The sequence below is a fragment of the Crocodylus siamensis genome, chromosome 2 (genome assembly GCF_052110815.1).
Source record: "Crocodylus siamensis isolate JL-2025a chromosome 2, ASM5211081v1, whole genome shotgun sequence".
In the NCBI taxonomy this organism is placed as follows: domain Eukaryota; kingdom Metazoa; phylum Chordata; order Crocodylia; family Crocodylidae; genus Crocodylus; species Crocodylus siamensis.
This window is the reverse complement of record NC_143396.1, coordinates 242,799,169-242,816,784: the sequence shown is the minus strand read 5'-3', so window position 1 is coordinate 242,816,784 and position 17,616 is coordinate 242,799,169. Positions and strand designations below refer to the sequence as shown.

Genomic DNA, 17,616 nt, shown 5'->3' with positions numbered 1-17,616 from the left:
CTTAGACCAACATAGCTACAACCTACACCCCATTAATCAAGCAACCCTTTCTTCCACAATTTTGATGTCTGTTAGCCATTTCTGGTAATATCTCTCTTGTGTTTCACAGCCCTGAAGACTAATTTTAGCTCTACCTAACATAAAACTTTAATCTTTAATGCAGGTTTGTTAATATTAACTCAGGTGAACATTAACTGAAGCGTAAAAATGACAGACAGTGAAGTGTTGGTTTCACTTTAAAGATGCTTATGAAGGCTAGATTTTATTTTACAGAACTGAATGACAAATGTACATTTAATTATAATGACTACAGTAGTAACCAAACAATATATTTTAACTTTTTTTACCCTATTTGTTGTGATTTTTACATATCATCTTGTAAATTAATGTGCATTCCTATAAATTTATATTTGTTTTTGCTTCGATTCTAAGCTGAATAAGATAGTAAGAGGCCCGTAGCATATTAATAAAACATCTAGTTTCTCTCCAACTGGATAAAAATAAGAGTTGTTTTATATGATACGATGCATCACAAGATCAGCACCCCCTTTTTCAAATTTCTAAATCCACCCATAGGCAGGGCATATTGCAAAGACTGATTAGGGAAGTCATGTAAGAAGCATTTTGGAAGCTGAGGTGGAGGGTATCAGACCGCAAGGTAGACCAAAGAAACAAAGGGAAGATAACATCTGGAAGGGATAGGTGAGAGAAGATTGTGCAGCAAGGTGAGAGAAGATTGTGCAGGACAGGAAGAATGAAAAGCTGTAGTTCAGGTGGTTATAGACCCTTAAGGCCTGTGAGATGTGAAAGGGAGAAAGAGAGAGAGGAGTCATTGGATTTAAAAAAGAAATAGCTTTGGGAACAGAAACTAAGCTTTCCCCCCTCCCAACTCAGTCTTAACCCTTCCCCATGGAAATGAAAATGTTGTGTAGAAGACAGGAGATAAAACTAGAAAAACCTAAATGGTAAGATGCATGAAACTTTCAGCAGGGCAGCAGGTGAGAGGAAGGAGATAATGGCATGCTGACTGTGTCTTAATTTAGCACGAAGCTTCCAAAAGTGCTGTTCACTAATTAAGATGCACAGGTGATGTGTATTGGTGTTGTTTAACAATGATGAAAAATATGGATCAAACTTGATTCTCCCAATAATATTGAAAGTTTACAAGGCTTTGCCAGCTCACTTGATTACTTTATGGTTATAGGCCACCCCTCAGATTTAAATGGTGTTTTTATCTGTTATGTTTGGTGGAACTAGGTTTTATTACTTCATGTAATATATTTCTTGTATAGAAGCTTCTGGAAGCATGATCTAGAGAAAAGGAATTCAGAATGGATTAATGTTACCCTATAACTGCACAAAGTATTTTTGCTTGGGTGATTGGAAGTTTTAGCTAGTGCAGGTAATTTGGCATGGAGGTAGCTCTCCATCCTGCACCTAGCCAACTGGAACTGACAGGAACTAAGGAATCAGGAGCCAGGAGCAGTGGAGAGAGAAGGGATCCGGGCACACATGTGTGCCCCCTTACCAGACCTGAGGCAGAGGCGAACTCAGCAGCAGCGGAGCCAGCAGTGGGGGCAGCAGCAGCTGATCCCCCTAAGGTAAGTGGACAGAGGGACCAGATGCAGCTGAGCTGGATCCAGATGGGAAGCCCCCCGGATCCCTTTTAGCTGAGCTGGTAGGGAGCCGCACCGCGTGAACAAAGCATGCAGACAGGGAGGGCTGGGAAGACTATCCCCCAAGCTAGGGAGTACCCCCAGGGTTAACCTTCTGGAAGCAGGCTCCAGAGGTACTGGATCCCCCCAGAGGGGGAGCGTAGGGGGCAGGACTGCCAGCAGGCACTTCCGGGAAGACTGGAGAGCCTGATTGGCTGATCGGGGCAGCGGCAGGAAATTCAAACCGTGGCCTTTAAAAGCCTCAGTTTGATGTAGCCCCCAGCAATTGGGAGCCAGGAGCAGTGGGAGAGGAGGGATCCAGGCAAACGTGTGTCCCACACACACGTGTGCCCTCTTAGCAGGCCTGAGGTGGAAGCGGATGCAGCAGCAGCAGAGCCAGCAGCAGGGGCAGCAGCGGCTGATCCCCCTAAGGTAAGCGGGCAGAAGGACTGGACGCAGCTGAGCCAGATCTGGAGGGGAAACACCCTGGATCTGTCTTAGCTGAGCCAGTAGGGAGCCACGCTCCTGAGCCACACTGCGTGAACAGAGTGGGCAAACAGGCACACGAGCAGGAAGGGCCAGGAGGGAGACTCCTACAAGGGCAGGGTGAAGGCACTGCACTAAGCTAAAAACAAGCAGCAACTCCTATGATGGTGTTGATGTGGAGTGCTGGGACAGGTCCTTCAGGTGCCTGCCTTAGGGCCCTGGAGGCGAAGGTGAGGGAGCTCCAGGAGGAGGTTAGCACGCTGCGGGGAATCAGGGAGGTGGAGGAACAAATTGACGGCTATTTCCTTTCCCTGCAGGGCCCCACACCCAAGGAAGAAGCACCTCAGGAAGTGCCCTCCACTGCAGAGTGGCAGACAGTCACCTCCAGAACCAGGGCTGCTTGTAACACAGCAGTACCAGTTCCTCCAGTCTGGCTGGAGAACAGGTACAAGGCCCTGGCAACACTGGAGGAGGAGGGAGAGGAGGCAACTGGAGAGGAGGCAACCCCACACTCTCCACTCTCTGAACAGGCCGAAGGAGCTAAGCAGGCCTGGAGGAAAAAGCATTGAGGGATCATCATAGGTGACTCCATCATGAGAGGTACAGAGGGCCCTATCTGTCGCCAGGACCCCTCAACACGCGAGGTCTATGGCCTACCTGGAGCAAAGATTCATGACGTGACGGGGATGATCCAGGCCATAATCCAGCCCACCGATTACTACCCCATGGTTCTAATCTATGTGGGTACTAATGATGTGGCCAGGAGAAGCCCTGATCACCTGATGGTGGACTACCACGCTCTGGGGGGAGTGCTGAAGGAGATGGGTGCACAGGTGGTATTCTCTTCTGTCCTACCAGTGAGCAGACATGGAAGATGGCATGAGATGTGCATTGCAGAGACCAGCTGATGGCTTCGGGAATGGTGTCTTGAGGTGGGTTTTGGCTTCCTTGACAACAACCCACACATCCTGATGAGAGACATACTCGGGTGGGATGGGCTCCACCTTTCCCCTAAAGGTAAGCATGTGTTCTCTTCTAGGTTGGTGGATCTACTCTGGCAGGCTCTAAACTAGGCTCGCTGGGGGAAGGGGAAGACGAGGGGGGAGGAGGCTTTGGACTGCTAAACCAAGCAGCACTCACAAGTACAGCCCAGCTTAGACTGACGAGCAGAACATATACACAGGTAAGCAACAGGGGTCAGGGTAATGCTGTGATTAGGGGGCCAGTGCACACATCCACAGGAGGCCTCAAATGCCTCTACACAAATTCTCATAGTATGGGAAACAAGCAGGAAGAACTTACCCTCCTGCTAGCTGACACCAACCCAGACATAGTGGCACTCACTGAAACGTGGTGGGACCCAATGCATGACTGGGCGGTGAAAATCAAGGGCTATAGGCTGTACAGGAGGGATATGACAGTAAGGAAAGGTGGGGGTGTGGCGCTCGATATTAAGGAGGAATATAAATCCTCACCAGGTAGCACAAAGTCAGAGGAGGGGCACACTGAAGTGCTCTGGGTTAGTACACAAGGCAGTCAAGGGGAAAGAGACTTAACAGTGGGGGTCTACTACAGACCACCCAACCAAGGGGAAGAGATAGGCCGGGAATTCTTAAGTCAGCTCACAGATCTAGTTAGGTCAAAGGTGCACAAGGTGGCAACGGTCTGCAGCAAGGCAGCAGTCCTTGATTTCAGGAGGGCAGACTTCAATGAGCTAAGAAAAATAGTCGGGGAAGCACTGAGGTCCCGGAGGGGAGGGGAGCCAAGTTTCAAAGAAGACCGGTTGCTTCTTAAGCAGATGATCCTCCAAGCCCAAAGGGAGGTAATCCCAACATGGATCAAAGGGGGCAGGAGGGCACAAAAGCCCCCATGGCTCACCAGAAGCATCCAGGAATATCATTTAGCTAAAAGGAAGGCGTACACCCAATGGAAGGGAGGGGCCATCACCACGGAGCATTATACTGCGATTGCTTGGGGATTGTAGAATCATAGAAGTAGAGCCAGAAGGGACCTTGTAGATCGTGAAGTCCAACCCCCTGCTTGGGCAGGAGAAAAACTGGGCGCAAATGACTCCAGCCAGGTAGGCATCAAGCCTCTTCTTAAAGACCCCCAGGGTAGGATCCAGCACCACTTCCCTTGGAAGCTGCTTCCAGATCCTAGCAGCCCTGACTGCGAAGTAGTTCTTATGGATGTCGAATTTAAACCTACTCTCCAACAACTTGTGGCCATTATTGCTTGTTATGCCGGGGGTGCTAGGGGAAACAAAGTTTCTCCCAAACCTTCTGGTCCTCCCTAGTGAGTATATAGGCGGTCATCAGGTCCCCCCTCAGCCTTCTCTTGTGAAGGCTGAACAAGTTCAGGTCCTGCAGTCTCTTATTGTAGGGTCTGCCCTGTTGTCCCCAGATCATGCGGGTGGCCCTCCTCTGGACCCTTTCAATGTTGTCCACATCCCTCCTGAAGTGGGGCACACAGATCTGAACACAGGGGGGCAGTCAGGAAGGCCAAGGCAGAGATGGAACTGGGACTAGCTTCCTGGATCAAGGACAACAAGAAGTCCTTACTTAAATACATAGGGGGCAAAAAGAAGGTACCGGGTAACTTGGGGCCCCTGATAGACACGCTAGGAAATTTGGTTGTCAGAGCAGACGACAAAGCTAACCTATTCAACGACTTCTTTGCTTCCATTTTCCTGAGCAGGAACCAGATCACCCCCTCACACCGGGCCCCCCTCAGGCCTCAGGGGAGGCGCACCTAGGCCAAGGGTCAGGGAGAATCTAGTCAGGGAACTTCTGGAGGGACTGGATGTATTTGAATCAGCTGGTCCGGATGATCTCTCCCCTAGAGTGCTGAGGGAATTAGGTGAGGTCATTGCGGGACTCCTGGCACGGCTTTACGAACACTTGTGGTGCTCTGGCGTGGTGCCAGAGGACTGGAAGAGGACCAATGTGGTTCCCATTTTCAAAAAGGGGAGGGAGGAAGACCTGGGGAACTATACGCCAGTTAGTCTTACCTGGATCCTGGGTAAGCTTTTTGAGAGAATTATTCTGGCACATGTCCACAAGGGGACAGCAGGGGAGGTTACACTTAGGGGCAACCAACACGGGTTCATTAGAGGCAGGTCCTGTCAGACCAACCTGGTGGCCTTCTATGACCAGGTCACCAAATCCTTATATGCAGGAGTAGCAGTGGACATAGTGTTTCTGCACTTTTGGAAGGCCTTTGACACGGTCTCTCAGCCCATTCTCATTAAAAAACTGGGGGACTGTGGTGTCAACACCTACACAGTCAAATGGGTCACCAACTAGCTGGAGGGCCACACCCAGAGAGTGGTAGTGAGTGGATGAGTCATTTTCGACCTGGAGGGATGTGGGCAATGGGGTTTCGTAGGGTTCAGTCCTCGGGCTCGCAACTGTTCAACATCTTCATCAGTGACTTGGACAAAGGGGTAAAAAGCACCCTGTTCAAATTTGCTGATGACACTAAGATGTGGGGGAATGTGGGCACATTAGAAGGAAAGAATAGGCTACAATTGGACCTAGACAGGGTACAGGGGTGGGTGGACAAGAATAGGATGGAATTCAACACTGACAAGTGCAAGGTGATACACCTGGGGAGGAAGACCCAGCACCATACCTACAGGTTGGGGAACTCCCTTCTCATCAGTGCAGAAGCAGAAAAGGATCTTGGAGTCATCATTGATGCCAAGATGAATATGGGCAGGCAGTAAGGAAGGCCAACTGCACCTTGTCATGCATCCACAGATGCATCTCAAGCAGGTCCAGAGAGGTGGTACTCCACCTCTATGCAGCACTGGTCAGGCCGCAGCTGGAGTACTGAATCCAGTTCTGGGCGCCGCACTTCAGGAGGGATGTGGACAACATGGAGAGGGTCCAGAGGAGGGCCACTTGCATGATCGGGGGCAGCAAGGCAGGCCCTACAAGGAAAGGCTAAGGGACCTGAACCTGTTCAGCCTCCATAAGCCTGTTACAAACTAGTCAGAGGGGACCAGCGGGCATTGGGGGAGTCTCTGTTCCCCCAAGCACTACCAGGAGTGACTAGAAATAATGGTCACAAGCTGGCAGACGGTAGATTCAGACTAGACATCAGGAGGCGCTACTTCACGGTCAGGGGAGCTGAAACCAACTTCCAAGAGAAGTGGTGCTGGCTCCTATCCTGGGGGTCCTTAAGACAAGGCTTGACAATCACCTTGCTGGGGTCCTTTGACCCCAGTACTCTTTCCTGCCATGGCAGGGGGTAGGACTTGATGATCTGCTCAGGTCCTTTCCGACCCTACTATGAAACTATGAATCTGGGTGTCTTTGATTTTCTTGTGTCCTGCTCTCTTGCTTTGGGTCTGTCATAAAGTAAGTATTTGTGCTTGGAGCATCCACTCTGGCAGTCCTTGTAATCTTCGGGGCCCTTCTCTCGGGTCCCTGGAATCTCCCCTGAGTGGGTAGCGCAGTCTTCGCTGCCACATCCATCCATCCACCCAGGTTTATCTTAAACTGGTTTTGACCATTTTGAAAGTGGTTTATGTGCACTGAACTTCTGTTCTGTTATAGGTTTAAACCCATTTCTGATCCCTAGCCCAAGGGCTTAATCCCAGGCACACATTGTAATTGGTAGATATGCAATCCAAGCAAAGATAAGCATTCTTGAATAAAACTATACAAATATTGATAAAAATAGAAAAGGGACTACCAACATTATTTATTTTAATCAAAGATCCATGGAACAATGGATTGGACCCAATTAAATTCCTATAATCAGAGAAGTGTTTCTTGCTTGCTGTTTCATCCCAATATTAAATTAATAACGTTGCAGCTTGACTCTTAAATACATCCCTATTCATATCTTTCCTTTTCCTAAGCAAAAGCCTGTGCTTCTTGAGCATAAACCTGCAAGTCTTGATCAGACTATGGGATATAATATACAGACACTCAGAATAAATTATTATAATGGTCCTTTCTAGCTAAAGGATATCTACATATCATTGGAAATATAGGGGGAGATAATACATGTGGAACTGTTTGAGGTATATTTTTCACAAAGCTAAATTCTGTGAATAGAACAGCCATCACTAAGTCTTCAGTGTTATTAAGTGTGCCTGTACAAGGCTGCTCCAACACACTGGAGTTCCAACATGCTGGATTAATCAAGTCTGCTGAAGCCTGGCAATTGCCGTGCTCCAGCAGCCTCCTGCATTTCACGTATCAGCGTCCCCACACTTAAAAATGATGGCAGAGCACTTGAACTAAAGTGCGTCAAACAAACTTAAATCTAAGCATCCCTGCCACCATTTTAAAGCATGGGGATGCTGATGTAGGAGACACAGTGGCACCTTCATTAGAGCAGCTCTGAGTGCCGCTCTAATTAAAGTGCTTGCCCCTCTCCCCCAGCCCCAAAGCACGTGTAAAAGTGTCCTAAGTGTTTGTCTCCTGCATATCATTTGGTGTGAAGTAGCTTTATACACATATAAATTTGTGTGAAATGTTTCCCCTGGCATTTTTTTTTCAGTAGAAGGTCAAAGGCAAAGGTTGCTTTTCTGTCTAACGTGAAATATCTGATGGCAAGGTACTGGATTAGAAAGAACTTTAAACTTAGTCCAAAGAGGTGGTCTTGCATTTTACATAAAAGACACTAGAACAGGCAGAAAATAAAGTTTTAAAATACAGACTGAGACAGGAAAGATCTTCTATCCTAAAGGATACTGTGAAAAGAATGACTAATACTATATGATTCAATTCTTTCTTTGTTCAAGAAAAGGAATGCTAATTTTTACAAACTAGCTTCACTTCAGATGTGAACTGAACGCAACTGTCTCAGCAATTAGGGATCTCCTGAGAGAATAGTATTTTGGCCAATCCCGTAATTTTTTTTCTGTGTTGATAGTTGTACCTATTAGCTGGAGATCCCTGAAGGTAATTAAACACTTGGAAATGTACTGGAGCTATATAAATAGGAAATTACTTTAGCTATTTGAACAATAATTATATTTAAAATATAACGACAGTATATTAACTTGCAGGGATAACTAATCTCCACAAATGCTGAATTCATCATAGGATCATTTGATGTCTGATCATCAGAATCAGTACCATTTTACTGATGATGATCCATACATCATAATACTGATGGAAGAGATTAGTCATTCCCAGCAAGTTAATGCTGTGTAGGCTTTTCTTTCATCCTTCCTTCTGCAACATTTATATCTGACTTAGTCGCTGCTGTTTCCAAGTCCAATGTCCTGCAGCAAATGTTGCCAGCAATACTGAATACTTCCAATTAGTAGTTCTCTACTTCTCTGGTAGCTAAGCAACTGACCTATGGTGAAGAATACATAATGATCTTCTGCATACCTACCTTGGCATATCAGGCAACATGTAGGCTTTAGAGCAGATACAGTCTCCCATGTTGATGATTGTGGCTTACAGACAGTGAATTATAAAACATCATGTTTAATACTGTTTTGTGTAATATTGTGCAGTTAAAGTAAGAAATCAACACTCAGAAACACTGGCCTATATACATCAGTTGTGTATTTTTTATTCAGTAATATTTATGACTGTTACAATATTTTTATGTCCTTAGTATGCTAGCAAATCAGCTGAACAGCATGGTGTTCTTAGATTTGCTTTTTTGTTTGTTTGTGTATTTATTTTGTTTTTATGGGGGTTGTCTCTGTTGGTGTTTATATACAACTGTATGCAATATGTTCATGCTAATGAAGAAGAGCTTTCAGGAAACAGGGATATGGATAAGCAGCATCTGGCTCATGCATAGTTAGATAAAATAGAGATGGTGCTAGCTGAGAGGGGACCTGTGTTATGAACCAATGCCTGAAACAATGGCTACACCCCTTACAGAAGGGGTTTTCCTACCAGATGTCAAAGTGATTAAACAGCCTCAAAGTCATACTGGTTTCATAGCCTTTCCAACATGCCTAAATTCCAGAAATAACCTGAAATCTCTTCTTTTACCTCTAGCTGGTCAGATGACTACATCAGTTCTAATCCAGTGAAACTCTGCCAATAGTGATTTATATGCTTGTCACCTATGGTAGACCATACTACCTAGGGCTGACTATGAAAGTTGGGTGGATAATGTAGCAGTAGCACAGTGCTGCCTAAATACCATGGCTGAAATTGCTAAGGGTAGGAACAAATTGAACTTGTAAGGAGAAGAGGCATTCAAAATGTGCCATTTAGAATAATGTTTGAATTTTGTTGCCGTGGCTTTACGCCTTCTACCGTATGAAAGAAAAACAAGTAAATTATTGGTAGATACAAAGTATCCATTTGGGTGCAGGTAGGATTCAAATAGAAGAACTTTCTTAGGTTCGATATCAGATTTTAAAAAGCACCAAATTTCAAAGATGCTTAGATTCAGGGATCTAATCTAGGCTAATCTCCGTAACAACTCAGAATACATGGCAAGCACACAAATTCTCTTCTGGAAATATCTCTGGACTCTTGTATCCAACTACTAAATAATTTCTTTGATGTACACAACATTGTAATATCTTCTTTTTTCCTGTGCAATTGTTTCTGATTGGTTGCAGGTAATGTGTCACAACATTTGAAAAGCAGAGAAGATTTCTGAAGGTCTACAAAATGTAGATTCATAACCATTAATGTTGTGGATTTTTTTGTATATGCAAGAACTGTTTATTAATTGCACATTTATCAAGGGAGCTCATTATTTTTAATCCACAATTGCCCTTTCACATCCTAAAATAAATGATCAATAAAAGCTAGAACCTAACATTTAGTTTCCTTTATTGAAACTACATGGTCAAGGTATCTGTAAAGTCTTTTTCACTACATGTCATAATTTGAATTGCCTAAGTACAGTATGCTAGGCCTTTTCTTTGGCTCTTCACAACAGGTATATGCAGAACTACACTGTAGTGTAATTCGTTATCTTAAGCTGAAACATATGTAACATACAGAAGTGGAAAATAGAAAACTGGCTATGAAAAACACTGAGTTTGCATTAACTTAATATATTTATAATATTGTGGCTCGTATTTTTTATCTGGGTTAAGTACATATGTTCAAAAAGCCCAAGGCGGAATCAATCTAAATTATGGGGTTTTAAATGTTAGACCAGGTTTTGCTGTTTTTAAATCAGTCTGTGCGCTAAGCTTCTGTTCTGTTATGGGTATGAACTGGTTTTATGTGCCAAATTTCTGTTCTGTGACAGGTATAAACTGGTTTCTGATCACTTACACTGGTTAAAGTATAATTTCTGTATCTGGCCCTGGTGTCTAACTCCATATTCATTGGATCGTTGGATTTCATTGGGTTTACAGATGGAGCAGATTACAGTTTTACAAGCTACTTTCATTTAAAAAGAATCCCACTCTTCACATTAAGAGAGGAGTTTGGATGGGAATGCTTCCATGGCTTCACATTAAACCCTACTTTCTATGATATCACAGCTTCAGAAAGGGTATTTTGGCTGGGTCATTAGCCTCTGAGCTCTGAAACAAAATATCTACCTTCAGCTCCCAAGTGTAATACAAATATCCTTGATCTTGGATAAGTCATTCAACCTCAGCATTTTGGTATTTCATAGGGGTGAAAAATACACTGATGTCTGTGGGCTTTGGAGATACAATGGTTAGTGAGACTGTACAAAAAACAGTCAATAGACTAGGTTCAATAACACTGAAAAATAAAAGTATTTAAATAACTTTGAACAAAATCTGAAAATCTATCTTATCTATGATATTATTAAAAGAAAAATGATTGATTGTGAGGAATTTTTTTTCCTCTTGGTAATAACAAGCTGAGAAACAATTTTGTGTTTAAAACATAGGACTTGGGGGGCAGCTGTATAAAATCCTACGATAGATAGATAAAAACAACTGGATTATATTTCTGGTTATGCCTGAGATTTTATGTATGACATCAGAAGCATAAATCATATGGCCTCTCTCTCAGCCACATGGTTGCACTGCATCTTTCACAGAAGTTTCTTGTGTTAAAAATTACTGCAGCAATACCCGCAGATGCTGGCAATTTACACCAATGGACCAGACAAGAATTTGGTCTGATGTGAGAACAGCCCTGTTAATGGGTGACTTCTAACACTTCTGGAATTCTTTATTGCGGGGATGGGAATGGGTGAAGGAGACATTGGGCATAAAGGAGGAGTATACAGGCATTGGTTGAGAGCTGAGGGAGAACAAGAAAATCAGGAGTGTGGTTTGGAAGAAGAATAAGACAGAAAAGAAGAAACAGCATTCAAGAACAAAATCTGAAGAGTTCATACACAGCCAGCAAAAAAGATTATCTGCAAGAAGAACAGTAGTAGAAAATTATTTCCTCACTTTTACGTTTTGTCCCCTCATCGTTGTGTTTGACAGAGCTGCTTTTTAGGTTTACTCATTGCAAATTTATTTAGCATGGAAAAAACCTCACTGGTGCCATTCTGTGTCAGCTGTCACAGTCACTCTGAGCATTATCAGCCTGTTGCCACCAGAGTGGTGTTCAGCTCTAAGTGTATTGCTGTCTGCCTCACAACGTGCAGATCACTTAGTCTCTCCAGCTCCCCTGGCCATGACAAGCTGATATCACTCAGAGTGATTGCAATTGCTGACAGTGTTAGCTCTGGTACTACCCTACATTAAATCAAATTTTAAAACACTAAAAGCATGTGCTGCCTAGTAAAACACTGCTGAAGAAAGTAGAAAAAATGCTTCTAAAACCTAAAAATTACTCTCTCACCACAATTTAGCTTCATTTTGAATCAAAGTAAATAAAAGGATAAATTGTACCCATTACACACTGCTTAGTATTGGTGACAGTATGGAGCTCCATCATTTAAGTAGCTCACTGCTAGTTTTTGTATGCCAGAGGGATTACACAATCTCCAAAGACCCTGGTCTCATCTGAAGCCTACTTTTAGAATGAGGTACACCTATGATCTTGGCTTCTTCCTGTGCTGATGCTGTTTGCTGTTGGCATAGATGGGAATCTACATTCATACATACAAAAGGTGCAATAATGGGGCAATTTTTGTACCTTCCCATCATACACTTTTGCAAGAGGTAGGTATATTCTGATTCTATAGGAATTTTAAATCAAAATCATCATGTAGAAGACATCAAAGAAAATACAGGAGTTAATTATGATCATCCAATGTAAAATAAGAAAGACTCCTTATTTAAACATGGGTTTTTATATGAGGTTCGTCAGACTCTTAATGCTTGAGGTCCATTTCAATCTGTTTAATATGCAGAGCATTTAAATTTTACACATAGCTAATAGCTAATTCATAATTGTTGTGATGCAAAGGGACCATATTAGCCTGAATTAGCCTGATGCCTTGTATAAACAGGCCAAAGACCCAGTAACTTCTGCATTGGATTCAAACAGCTTTTAAGCTGGACTATTTAAAAAATCATAAAACAGCATAATATTAGAACAGAAACTCATCTGGGATAAATAAAATCATGCTAAAAGTTTATCACATTTTTTCAAGTTTGCTTCATAAACAAAGTCACATTAAATCCAAGGCATGGACAGATTTAGAGTTATACAGTTTTAAAGAGGAATAAAAAGACTTACCATTGGAGAATGGATATCAGCTGATGCAGTGTAACTTGTAGCCCAGGGATTCTCAATAAGGGTGCTGTGATACCCGGGATGTCACTAGAACCTTTCAAAGATGCCTAAGCTGTAAGGAGAAAGGCAGATAAACATAGGCTTAGGCTTGTCCCTGTCTGGCTAATTCTGTTACTTAACTCCCCAGTTCCTTTGTAAGAAAGAAAGCACTATAATGTATAAATAGGTTTTTGAAACGGCGTGTCATTAAATTCACAAAACTTGAGTCCTGTGAGAGGTTCCTTCAATCCGAAAAGGTTGAGAACCACTATCCTAGCCCATAGTAATTTACTCCTGAATGAAATGGAAGGTAAGCCTTTTCAGGTTCATTTCTCTTGGGGCCTGGTCATATGTTCACTTGCAACAGCTGCAAATCTTTGGAAAATAGTGACCTATTAAAATTAGTATATGTTAAGAGGTAACCCTTGCCTGAAAGGCCAAAATTTTGTAATACCAGGAGGGCACTTAACACATACTAAACTGCTTGAATGTGGGTCTGCTTGTGTTTTAAGTGTACTCAGTCACTTTTAAACTGAACATGTGATGCCATCTTTACTTTGTGTTAGAAGCAAACGGGCAAAACAGTTAGACCTGATTCAGTTTCACCATAGTAAGTCCTCCCAAGCTTTAAAGCAGTGTAACTCTTTTGTTGTCTCTATCCCAAATCTTTTAGTTAGGGTGTTGTTACATGTTAGTGTTAACACATGCTGCTAACTCTAATGAGTATTATGCTGCGTTCAAGTTAGCATTGCTGTAAGCAGTCACGTGTTGAGACTTAATACCCTCTGTAACATGCATTGCACTAAACTGCCCCAAGAAGGCTGGTGAGCAGAGGTGTGGCTAGGAGTCTTACCCTATTCACTGGCTTTCTAGGGCAGTATAGGCTCTGGGATTGTGGTTTTTAGCCCTCCCCAACCCAACCTGAGTCAAGGCCCCAACAGTGCCCTCCTCCTGCCCTGATTGGAGTCTGACAGGCCACCATCATGATCAAGGTTTTGCCAGCCTCCCTGGCTCAAATCACAACCCTCCCCCCAGTCCCCTTGAGCCCTCTGAACTGAGGCCCTGCCAGCCTCCAGCCCAGATGAGTGCCCCACCATCCCTGGCAACTGGATCAGGGCCCCAACCAGCCCATAGCCCCTTGGGGCTTACCTAGCCCCATATCCTCTAGGGACTTACCCCCAGCTCCTCTCCTCTGGCTCTCTGCCCAACTGTGCTGCTGACACAGGAGCAGACAGGGAGGTGTAATCCACCCACCTGACACCACTGCTGCTACTCTGATTCTTGCACATAAGTAGGGAGCAGCTGGGGAACCACAGGGAGAGACGGGTGAGCAGGTTTTGATTTGAACCAGGTAAGGGTCCTCAGTCTGGGCTGGGGGGTGCATGCCAGCTCCTTTGAACTTGGGTTGGGGGGGGGGGGAGGGGTGTTTGCCAGCTCTCCAGCCTGAATAAGGGTCTGCTAGCCTCCTCCCCCAGCCTGGATTTGATCAGGACCTGCTCCCCCTTGTAGCTCCTTGGCAGCTCCCCACCCACATACAATAGCTGTTGGGGGCTGGGCTCAGCCTAGAGAGTGGCAGTGGCAGTAGGAGTGGCAGCATCAAGTGGGCAGGCACCTTCTCCTTGCCTGCTCCCACACCACCAGCACAGGTAAATGGGGAGTGAAGGGGGGTTAATATAGGGGGTGAGCCCCTAGGGAACACGGGGTGAGTGGACCATAAAACAGTGTGAGATCCAACAGAGGGTGGGACTGGAAGGGGTGAACCACAAGATGGGGTAGGCAAGGGGGTAAGCCCTAGTAGACCAAGATGTATGAGAGCAGGGGGTGAGCCCCAAGGAGTTGGGAGGTGGGGAAGTCGAGAATGAGAAAAGGAGGGGAACAAGGGGAGGGAATCTGCAGAGTATGGAGGAGAAGGGAGAGATTCTTACTTTTAGGATCCCCTCACTGCAGGCTCTCCCTGATGTCACTCAGAACACCATACAGCATCCACTGGGAGTGGTGCTTTCTGGAGTGGGCTGGAGTCAAATTGCTCCAATCTGAGCTAGCACCATGGAGCAGCCTGATATGAACACCAGCTGAAGATAATCCTCACCTGAAGAAGACTATATTTGAGATGAGTAGCGGGTACTTAGCTTGACTTTTCCTGGTTTAATTTATGAACATTCCTGTTTTAAGAGCCTTTTACATATGTGAAAGAAAATATGTAACAACACCCTTAGTTTTACTAATACCATTCTCCTGTATTTGGAGATGAAAATTTACCAAAAGATTTTACCAATGTCCCCTTGTCACTGTTTTCTGATCAAGACAATTGGGAAAGAAATAATCACCCACTTCACGGAAGTTTTAATTAATATTTACTTGCCCATAACCATAGATAGAACTGTATTTATTTTTTAGAAGTTTTTACTGATTTAATTCTCATTACTTAATACTTGAGGTTACACTTTTCTCTTTCTTAAACATCATCTGCCAGTTAATTATTAAGGAAGATATGCTAGTGAACTATATCTATGATTTCAAAGTATGGTCAATAGTGTTTCTGTGGTCAACAGATTTGCATTATATACATCCCATACAATTTACTGTAGTGGTTCCAAGAAAAGGAAGCAGAGGGTATTTCCTCCCATTCTGCAGGAGTGCAGCATGAATACCATGGCAATATATATGTAAGGGAAGTATTGATTCCAAGCATTAAGGGACCAGGCCTTATATCTGTGAGCGTTATCTTTTCTGTATAAGCCTCAGCACTGAGTGCCAGGGATTAAAAAGGGGGAAACCCCCTGAGGGACAGAAGGAGCAGAGATGATTATACTCCTGCTGGGAACAGCTATGGCCTTGTTGCAGTGGCCTGATGATAGTGAAAATTAGAGAGATCTTAGGTGGTAAAGATAAACCTCTTTTACCAAAGAAAAGGTAGTGATTTTGTTCTCTGTTCTCTGTTCATGCTTCTGTCACTATAGTAAATGCTTTCACTGCACATTAAGCACAAATTGGAAAATATTAACTGCTGATGGGACATAAAAAGAAGGGATAATTCCTTGTTGAATTAGACTGGCTTTTTCATGTCAGAAGGGTATACAGAGTAATACACTAGAGATGAGAGGGAAACTGAAAGTCAAAGGATGAATCTAAGTTGCTGCAGCTACAGCACCTTTCCCAAGTCTTATCCACACAGTCAAAAATATGCATTCTTGCAACCGGGGGAAGCTGAAAGTTGAGAATCTGAGCAGGCAATTTGGGATGGAACCTTTAGGAAATATTACTAAGCAGCAGCAATTGGGACATTAATGTTCATTTAGCTGTTCGCTCTCTTCTTCTCTCCCTGCCCCCCTTTATTTTTTCTTTTTAATTGAAATTCAGTAGAGCAGGACTGGGAGACCTGGTGAGGTTTTCACAATTTAGGAAGAGCTGCAGACACAATATAACACAATACAACAAAATCCCCTTTGAAATGTGATTACAATAGCTGCAAGTCTGTAATTCTCACACATTTTGTTTCTTTTTCTTAGACTGACATTATTAGGGGAAACTATTTGATTTTTCAAGTTCAAACTGAGTATTAAATCCCCTCTCTGAAATCAATGTGGTCATTGAAATCAAGAAAGTTTGTCAGAAGTTGCTGAATGGAATCCACTATTTTTGGTCCTAGGAAGCTATCTTCTGACACTAATTATCAACATGAAGTAATAATTCTCTCTCTGCAACATCATAATCTTTGCCTCCTAGCAACTAATTGTGCCATCACAAAAAGCAGATTTGTTTTTAATACTAGGAATAAAAGACTGAGGCAAATAAACTCTTGTGCAGCAAGTAACCTATTATTTGTTTCCCACACAAATCTTTATGATAAAGAAGGCACAGAACTTGCTAAAAATAAAGGCTGGATAAGACGATTAATTTATATTGAAAAGCATACATTTTAAAGATATTAAAGATGGCACAGCTGGTTTTAAACAACAGCGTATAGTAGGAGCTACCCGACCCGCTTAAGTAACAGATCTCCCTCGTCTCCTCCATTTCCCCAAATGAGCCATTCATTTTGGAATGGACCCTCAACTGGTGTAAGGCAGGCTTTATTCATCATTGTTTTACATCAGCTGAGAACATGGTTCTTAGTTTTCAAACAAACAAAAATCGAGAAAAAGATTTTCACAGTTCCTGATGATAAAATAGATGGAACAGCACCAGCTGAAGTTCTTTCTTCTTCCCCTTCTCCCTCTAACACCCAGGAAACAAATCACCCAGATAGTCTTAGGAGATAAAGAGGAGGAGTAATTCATTGTGCTGGCCAGATATCTTAAACACCTCCTGTGTTTTCTGGGGACCAAGTGATGGGCATGGGATTTTTGAATTCACCAACTCTTCCCAACCTTCCACTGGATTTGTGACTATGGACATCCTTATTCAGGGCTATAGCTGAATGCTAGAATTTAACCAGGTTTTCCATATACAATATGGGTTCCTATACATGTGCTCTGACATGTTCTGATTAGAACATATTAGATCAGACTCTATTAATTGAGCCTGCTGGAGCATTCTAACCAGTCTTATTGAACAAGCTTTAGTCAAAGTGCCCCCATGGCCATTTTGAAATGCAAGACACTGTATATACAAGACATTGAAGTGTTTTAATTAAAGCAGCTCCCTAGAACCACTCTAATTAAAATGTTTCTACCTACCCCAGAGCACTCTCTGGGCATTTCTACACATGCATGTGCCACAATAGCAGGCACTTTGAAAAGCACCCAGTGCTGGAGGGCATGCAGTTGTATAAGGAAAATACCCATCGGCGCTGAGAAAATGGCAGCACTGCACTTTGAACTAAAACACACGAGAGGTGCTTATTTCAAAAGTACACCGCC

At 43.6% G+C, this 17,616-nt stretch overlaps 1 long non-coding RNA gene across 2 annotated transcripts in view; it reads right to left on the bottom strand.

Annotated features, from left to right (window-relative positions):
• Nucleotides 1-17,616, bottom strand: part of LOC149871956 (uncharacterized) — a 198,277-nt gene that overhangs the window by 118,388 nt on the left and 62,273 nt on the right. The window contains exon 2 of one of the 2 annotated variants that reach the window (XR_016440568.1): nt 12,719-12,827. This is a non-coding gene — a long non-coding RNA (uncharacterized LOC149871956). Of the gene's footprint in view, nt 1-12,718; nt 13,018-17,616 lie in introns of those variants that run through there. The other variant, XR_016440567.1, reaches the window with a different exon arrangement.